The sequence below is a fragment of the Rosa rugosa genome, chromosome 1, assembly GCF_958449725.1.
Source record: "Rosa rugosa chromosome 1, drRosRugo1.1, whole genome shotgun sequence".
Taxonomy (NCBI): domain Eukaryota; kingdom Viridiplantae; phylum Streptophyta; class Magnoliopsida; order Rosales; family Rosaceae; genus Rosa; species Rosa rugosa.
The window spans coordinates 2,574,406-2,583,404 of NC_084820.1; the positions used below are offsets into that span (position 1 = coordinate 2,574,406).

The following is an 8,999-nucleotide window of genomic DNA, read 5'->3' on the forward strand; positions in this document are numbered from 1 at the left end:
TCTTAGAGACCCATCTCCACCACCTCTTCCAGCATCATCAATAGTCACCCTTTACTCCCTATCTCTTTATGTATTTGATGTTTAATAGAATGTTGAAACTTATGTATCTAGCTATGTGTGAGTAGTGAACTAGTTGGGGCTAGGGTTGAAAGCCCTAGCCAAACTTGCTTGTATTGATGCTTTTGTTTATAAATTGATGCAAATCCATGTTGTCATTCTCACATGCTAAGTCAATAGTTGAATCACTATGCCAATAACCTCATCAGACGACAGACAATGACCGTCGTCTGATATGCAAAAAATCTGTCGTCTAGTAAGCTGATATCTGATTGACGTTCAGACGACGGTTAAAGCCCGACGTCAGAAATTCACTTAGACGACAGACACCTAAAAAAAATCTGTCGTCTGAATGTGCTTAAATATGTACAAATTGTAAGTATATGTGGTTAGATATGAAATAGAACGACAGTCAAATGTTGTTGTTGTCAAACTCTATCAACAGACTTTACAAATAATCTATTGTCTGTTTTAATGCGAGACGACAATAAAATGTCGTCTGAATGTGTAGAATTTCCATGTTTCTTTGCCAAATCTGTTGTGTGAACTTTATTGAAACAACATCCACTATTAGTTATCTATTGTCTCTATTGTTGTAAAAGGACATTTAAATGTCCTTTGAATGTGTAGATGCTTAAAGTATCTTTGATCTTTCTGTTGTGTGTACTTGTTTCAAACCATAGTTGTTGGTAACTTTCTATTGTTTGATATTATTTAAAAAGACATATAACTTCCAATGTATTATCATCATATATCCCAATGATGAAAGTCATACTCAAACCATGAAATACAGTTCGTTAACAACAGCATAAACTAATCTACCCCATTGATAAAAGTTTCAACACGTTGCTCCGACCTCCTCAAAAGGTCCTTCATGAAGAGTGTACTTGTCCCATGAGAAATCAGCAGTGTATCTATTGCGCAATGGTCAAAGACTTCACTACTTGTTTTCTGCTTGCCTTCTGCAAACTACGTATCGTCTCTACTTCCTAACCATTTCTGCCCTGATAGATCTATGCTTCCTAAGTGAGGACTACTTTTCTGTGACAACATCAACCAACATTAGTTCAGTTACCATTGGGCTAAACACATGAAATATAAGTCAAACTTTTATAGTTAAATTGCTTGATTAACAGTATCAGGCAGAAAACTCATTTGCAAAACTCAATCGAGATGCAAATGTATAGTTGACTATACTTCATGAATAGAGGTAACAAAAAAATGAATAGGGAAAGGTAGTAGTGAGCATATACCTCAGTCCCTACTTTTCTCTTCTCTTCCAAGTCAGCCTTGTTTCCAGCCAAGAACATTATTAAAAAGTTGGATTTGCTAATATCAAATGAGAAGTAAAATAAACTTATTGAGTGAGTTAGTAGTCTTTAAGAATATTAGTTACTCAAGTTATATCAATCCAAAAAGTGGTCACTCCAAAACTTTTCAAATGTACCTTGTCTTTGCAATTCAAAAACCCACTTCTTAGCTCGCTAAAAACAAATTACTCCTGCAGCGAAAAACAATATGCATCGAACTGATTACACTTAAAAAGTGCATAACTCATATTACAAATCACCAAAGAGTCTTGTATCATTTGACAGATAAAGTCTAAGCAACTCATATTGCAGATAATTAATGACATAGTCTTCGATCATTTGATAGATAAAATTTTAAGGCTTACAATGAGCATGTCACAAGTGGCTCATTCTGCTTTCAAAAGTTATATATCAAAGATGCTAAAGTCTTTGCTTCAAGAGTATCAAAAATAGAAAAACTTCAAGTTGATTACATATAATCTGCATATACTTATAATGGAAACCCTTGCAGGGACTGTATAATGTTGAAACTTGAAAGTCTAATGTTCCGTGAAATTACAAACACGAACTTGCAAAAACCAGCAACACATAAGGACATCTGAACCTAAATTGGAGAGTTGAATGATTACCAGGCTTGTGATATCATAGACCAACAGCTGCAGCTGCACCGTAGTAATACATGGGAGCCAGGCCATGGTAACGTTCCTGACCTGCAGTGTCCCATATAATAGAGTGAATCAACCAACATATATTCCTCTTGCTATAAAACAAGTAGACTACTATGGACCACAGGAATTTATTACTACTACATCAATTTATCATTACAACATGTAACTGCTCCTACATGCTTCAAATGAAAATGTTCAAGACCTTTTTTTGTTAGTCATATTTGAATTAATGATCATGTCACTACAACAAATAAACCACGTAGCGAGCATGAATCTAGTAAGCACCAATGCAGCAAAATCTGTACTAAACCAAAATAAACTAATAACATAAATAATTTACCACAACAGAGCATCCGAGGAAGAGTCATCATGGGGGCAATTGTCCACTAAGTACACAGAATCATTTGATTGTACTGCTGAGAAGATAAAAATAAATTGTTTCATATCCAGATATGCATACATATACACTATGCTCAAAAGTAATCTTGAGAACCAAGATTTACAATTACCAACCCCAGCCTTTGTTGATAATGCCTCTTTGTCCAGTAATTTTCAGAGCTTGAAGAATAATATTGGTCATCTTCTCTAGTTCTTGAAGAGGCTGATACAAGTCACAATAAAAGAAAGAAAAAAAAAACATTAGCATATAGTGAGCCAATTTACCACATCAATGAAATGTTCAGCTTAGTAACCTTTAGAATGCAAGTAGTGTATAATTAGTGCATAATTAAAAACTGAAACCATATTTGCAAAAACGTAAGTGATCGATGACATGAAGGTAGTCACTAACCTTTAGTAGAATGCACTAGTCCGATCAATCCCTCTATCATTATTTGTAGTCCATTATAACATATTGGCAATTTCCACTATGACTACAACATGCATGTCCAAGCTAATTATGAGGGTACCACTATAGAAAAACAAGTGCATATAATTCAAGAAAACTCACAACAAATACAACTGTTAATTTGTCACTAAGTTCTGTAGAAGGCATAGAATATGTAGTCGGGCACAATAGAGCAGCACACAACTAATCAACATGCTCCCTTCTATTGATCAATCAATAATTTGGGCTCAATAACAATGAAATTAGAAAGAAAAAAAATCAAGCAGGAAGGATACCATTTATAACCATTTCCAAATCTACAAGACCATACTAGGATCAGCATACTAGATAGAATGATAAACATTATAGCTTGGGACACCCAAAGCCTAAGAAAAAAAAGAATTGACCTTTCTGGAAGTATGAAAGGAGAAGAAGAGGCTCTTGCCTCAAATGGACCAAGATTTCAGAAACATGCTTTCAAAATCTTCAATAAATCCAATCTACAAAACCCACAAACACAATTGAATTGAATAAAACATGACAAAACTAAATTGACCCATCAATGAGATGCTAGCAAAACCAATGAAAAATGGCCTTTCCTTTGCTACTCTTATCAACTGGAGCAGCAACCTTTAGTTTTCCAACTCTCCTGAAAATAAGATGCACATAATACAAATATACACGTATCAGACCTCGCAAACAACAAGCATGAAACTGAAACTTAACAAAGATAGTTAAGCAAAACAAAGTTTAGATAGGTAATGACCCGAAAAGTGCAAATGCAAATGGAAATAAAATGCTAACTAACCTATCATCTCCTTTTCCGATTCACGAACGCCCCGCAATTCGAATCCAGGGGTTGGTTAAGCTCCTTCACCGATTTCAGAGACGAATCGTACCTTCGAAAAGAAAATTTGAACATAACCCAGACAAAAGATAACCTTGTATCCCCAATTCGAATATAACCCAGCAAACACAAATCAAATTTGAATAGAAATTTTCAATTAAAACCCTAAAACCCAATCCAAAAGAAACTCTAAATAAATTGATTAACAGTGAATCGAAGGGCTTACCCAACAATAGTGAAACAATATGGATTGAAAGCGTTGAAATCTTCTCAACACCAACAAGAACTCGTGAGAGGGATTGAGATGGTTTGGCTGTATGGTTTGAAAAAGTGATTGAGATGGGTTCTATGTTTGTCGAAGAGAGATGGGGGAGATTGAGTTTTCAGTTTTGATTAGAGGAGAGTTTAATGGGGGAGATCTGCCAAGAAATTTGTGTTGAGTTGGGGCTACTGGGTTCTTCTGTGCCTAAGGGAGAGTGAGATAGATAGGGTTTCTCAGATGTGGAAGAGAAAATTTTTCAAAGAGTTAAATTTGTCGGGGAGAAATAGCTTTAAAATTTGGCATATATCCCTTCATGTTGTGGCAAAAAAAACAAACAGCTATGACAAAAAAAAAATTGTCTCCTTTGACAAGACGACAGATAAATGTCGTCTGAACAAAAAAAAAAAAAGCAGATACAACACGAACCGAAATCAAATTTATCTCCTTTGATTAGACGACAGATAACTGTTGTGTGAAGACAAACCTAATTCTCAAAGCTAACTTACCATGGTATGTTGCTATATTCAGACGACAGTTCCTACACTGTCTGTCGTTAAAATATATCAGACGACAGAAACCAACCTGTCTGTCGTCTGATCTCTGTCGTCTGATGAGGTTATTGGCATAGTGAATGCATTACTTAGACCTAATCAATTTGAGTTATGTGTTTGCCATGACATGAAGTTTTTCCTAGAGATTGATTACCTTTAGGCAAAAAGGGAGCATGAAAGCACACCATGTGTGCATGTGAGGGTAGTGAGCTAAAATTATCTAGGGATATGATTGGTTTGCTTGCTTGGTTACCTAAACTCTAAGCTTTATGCATTTAGGGGCAAAGTATTGAGACCTATCCGGTAATTGAATTTGTGTCTAGGTAGTTAGCTCTAGACTTATCCGGTTAAAGTTAATAAAATGAAAGGGGTTTAAGCCTTAGTAGTCCTATCCGGATGCTAAGAGTGTAGTTGGACAATTAGCTTTGCATCATTCATATTCAATTGCTTTAATGCTTGCAAGGGAGGCAAAAGGTGAAACCCAATGCCCTAACTCCCATCCATTTGATAACAACTTGTTTACTTTAGCTTAGTTTATATTACTTGCTTTCATTGTTTCAATTTGAATAGAAACCAATCTCAAAATCAAAATTAAATCTCTACACACCATCTTGCACATACTCACCATGAACTTTGTTTCACTTGTGAGCCTTTGTTTGTGATTGTACATTTGCATATTCTTCTAGTTTTTCCTTAGGTTTTCCCTAGCTAGGAAAGGATTTGCCAATCCCCGTGGGTTCGACATCCTTACTTAATCCTCTATTCTATAACTTGTACCTCTTGCACTTGAGGGTGGCCTCAATGCTAACAAATCCTGCCTCGGCCCAACAGTTAAGCCTAGCTCATCCACTTTCCACATCCCAAAGGCGAAGATGCTCCATGCACACCTATTGCCGCGGTGACCCTTCACCGACGCCACCGCCCCATCCAGCCTCCCAACTATCTCGCGCCACCACCCAGAAGACGAAGGACGAACTACAACACATGCCGACCCCAACGCAAAATAGGTAAGGGTCTCTACATCGAAGCCTCCAACCCCATCAATGGTGGCCACAAAGGTCACCGTTTTCTGGAGCGAAACCAGCCGCCTCTATAGTCACCTTCCTTGAAACCGGCGCGCACGAAGCCTCCTGTCCCAAAGCCATCTAGATCCGAATAGGCCCAGCTACAATTGCCATACCGCAAGCAAAGAAATCCCACAGGTCTAAACCATATGTTGCCCGTCCGGCGACATCACCACGATATTGAGGCGACGCCGAAGACCCACCGGACGAGATCTGGTGGTGCCATGCCTTCTCAACCTTTGTGTTCTCGAGAAGTGATATTTCTTTAGTGAGGTTTAGTGAGTAAATTTAGTATTTGAAAATTTAATAGGAGGTGTAAAAAGTATAGGAGGTCAAGTGAGTAAATTTACAGGTCTCATTAAAAAAAAAAAAAAACTCTCATTTACGTATCTCATAAAGAATAAAAAAAAAAAAACCATAAAAAGTTGGTTTGATATTGAACAATACAAAAAAAAAAATTCGAGTTTTGTGAATAACTAATATGTGTGTGTGTGTGTACACGTGCATATATAAGAAGAACAAAATAAAAACATGCAGATCTTATGCTACTAGTTTTGATTAAGAGTTTGATACACAACAGTGACAACACTCTAATCTGTCTGAAGATCGATGGTCTCAATGTTAATCATGAGGTTACATTCTTAGCCCAATAAAACACCATTAGATATCTAATCTAAAAAGTGTATATATATATGCCAATAATCAGTTGAAATGCACATAGTGAGAGCTAAACGAGTGTAATTATTCACATATAGAATATTTTGGTTACACATTGCTAGGATATTTTGGTTTAAAGATACCAAGATGATTGTACTTTGGAATTCTAAAAATCGGTGCGTTATTTTAGGGCTGTTAATTTCAACATGATTTGATGACACGACTCGAAACTCGCACGAAATTAAGAGGGGAAACCGCACGGTTAAAAAGCGGGTCGACTGCGGGTCAACCTGCCAACACAACGTGAATGTATAACCCGTTATTTTTATTGGACGGGAGAACTTGAAATAATTTCCTTATTCATTATTGGATTTAACTATTCATGAATTATATATAATTATTTATATTATTTGTATTATGGAGTTTTTAGTGAATTTAATCAATTTACGCATTTTTTTAGTTTTTTTTTTGTAAGTAAATTGATGAATATCATAAATTCATATGGTTACAATCAAAGATGAGTGCATCCACAATGATTGTTGGAGCATCACACTGCCAAGTAGTGTTCAAAGAGTCCTCATAAGCTATACTAGCTAATCTGTGAGTAACCCAATTGGTTGTTCTCATTTTTTTAGTTAAATGAGTCACAATGTTAACCCTTAAATGAGTCATTTTATCCAACACTACACAACCTATTTATTAAATAGATTAAGCAGGTGGAAACGGGTGTTTAATAAATAGGTTGAATTTTAGTTTAAATTTTGACACGATTATTAAATGAGTTGGGTTTGAGTTTGTCTAATAAAACACGACAAATATCTTGACTCGACACGATACGACCCCTTGATGGCCCTGCATTATTTATTTCAGTTTTTTTTTTTAAATAAAAATCAGAAAGTTTATTTCAGTTTTATATTTTCAAAGAGATGGCATGGTAGTCTGTTGTGATGGTTTTGGTCTGTTGTGATGCAGGTCGCGGTGTGGCTTGGGCGACAAATGATGCGAGGTCGTGGTGGTTTGGATCTTGGACTGACGGCGCCGCCATGGTTTCGATCGAGGGCGTTGGGCCGCGGAGTCGAGGAACCCAGATCAGGGATGTTTTGTTCAGTTCGATGCAAGTCGGCGGCGTGGCTAGGAGCGAGTGGATCGCTCGCTGCCATGGGGACGTGGATCTTGACGACGTTTGTCGTCGGAATGGATCGGACAGAACTCTGCCGGCAGGGACCGTACGACGGATTGATGGAGAAGACGGCGGACTGGGCCCAAATCAGGCTGCTAGGCCTGGAGATCTCCTTGGTATGCCCTATTGGGCTTAATTGTTTGGGCTGAGGTTCTAACTTAGTCCATCAACTTCTATTTGGGCTAGGGTTTAGGCTCTTGGCCCAAATCTATGTTTTTAGCTTTTGTCTAATTACCATACGTTCCCTTGTATTAGGAACCCAACGAGTGTTTTGTTTCGGCTTGTCTATTTGCTATGTTTTTTTCCATAGCATATAGGCTCGCTGTTTTGCGAGCGATAAGTTCTAATATAGTAGGTCTATCCTATGTATCACTGTAGCTCCTCCCCGAAATCTTGTCTGGCCATTGTTATGTGTCAGCGGATGGGTATGTAATGGCCTTCTTGGCATGCGCTATTATCAATGGAATTACCATTACTTCAAAAAAGAGATGGCATGGTAGTCTGAACTAAAAAAATATCAAAACAAAAATTTAATAAAATTTACTAAATTAAAAAAAAAAAGTTTTATAATTAAGGGTCCTTGACCAAAAGCCCAAAAATGAGCTAAAGTTATCCCACTTACCCCAGCAACAAATTTTTATTCCCACTAACCCAATTTAAATTGAATTGACATTTTTACCCTCAGCCTAATTAAAAAACTACATCCATGCCACACCATGTCCCTCTCTCTCTCTCTCTCTCTTTCCGGTCACGAGCAAATACACTCTCGAGCTCTCTCCCTCTCTCACGCTCACGGCCCAGATTCTCAGTGCCCGCCGATGATCTTTGTCGGCATCGTCGTCGTCCTCGCCGATCACCAAAACCAACCCTCCTTATCTGATGGTGGCGATGTCGAAGTCATCATCTGAAACTCTCTCTCTCTCGCTGTAGCTCGCCGGCGACTGATGGGCGACTGATCTTCAAAGCAATCCTTGCTGCTTCCGCGGCGGCGAAGGCGACGAGCTCGTCATCAATGGCGTCGACGATCGGAGCGTACTCCATGCCTCTGATTCGCAGTGAAAACCCCAAACCCATCGGAAACCGACGACTCCGACTCGCAATCGGACTCGAAATCCTGATCAAATTCAGTTTCTTCATAACAGCGATTCGATTCAGAGCGAAGGCTATCGCAATCGGAACCAACCCCCCGCCGCTCTCAAAACACACACGAGATCATCCAGCGTCGGCAAAGAGAACCCGCCCTGGCCTATATTTCGGACTTCGGCCCAGAAGCTCACCAAACTTGATTACATTCAGTAAGGACTATAATTGGTCTTGAATTATACTTTTGGTATGTTCTGTGATTCATTTCCCTTTAACTTCAATTGTACAATGGGGATTTTTTGTATCTGTGTGTATTGATGTATGGTTGGTGTTGTGCTATGTAGATACACATTGCATTGGATGTGAATTTGGACAGGGCAGAGCATGTGCTTATATGTGCCCAAATAATTTTTTTTTTTTTTTGAGTAATGGGACAGAAGGAAAGAAAAAAAAGTCTTGAATGTCTATTGGGGGGCAATAGACGTCTATTGAAA

The 8,999-nt window shown here is 38.0% G+C and overlaps 1 long non-coding RNA gene across 1 annotated transcript; it reads right to left on the reverse strand.

Annotated features, from left to right (window-relative positions):
- Positions 1-817: 817 nt before the first annotated feature.
- On the reverse strand, positions 818-2,992 carry LOC133727068 (uncharacterized). Its single transcript, XR_009854999.1, has 7 exons — positions 2,826-2,992; positions 2,539-2,636; positions 2,376-2,451; positions 1,997-2,077; positions 1,505-1,558; positions 1,311-1,386; positions 818-1,098 (listed from the first exon to the last, which is right to left on the reverse strand). It is a non-coding gene; the product is annotated as an uncharacterized LOC133727068 (long non-coding RNA).
- Between the last annotated feature and the right edge of the window lie 6,007 nt (positions 2,993-8,999).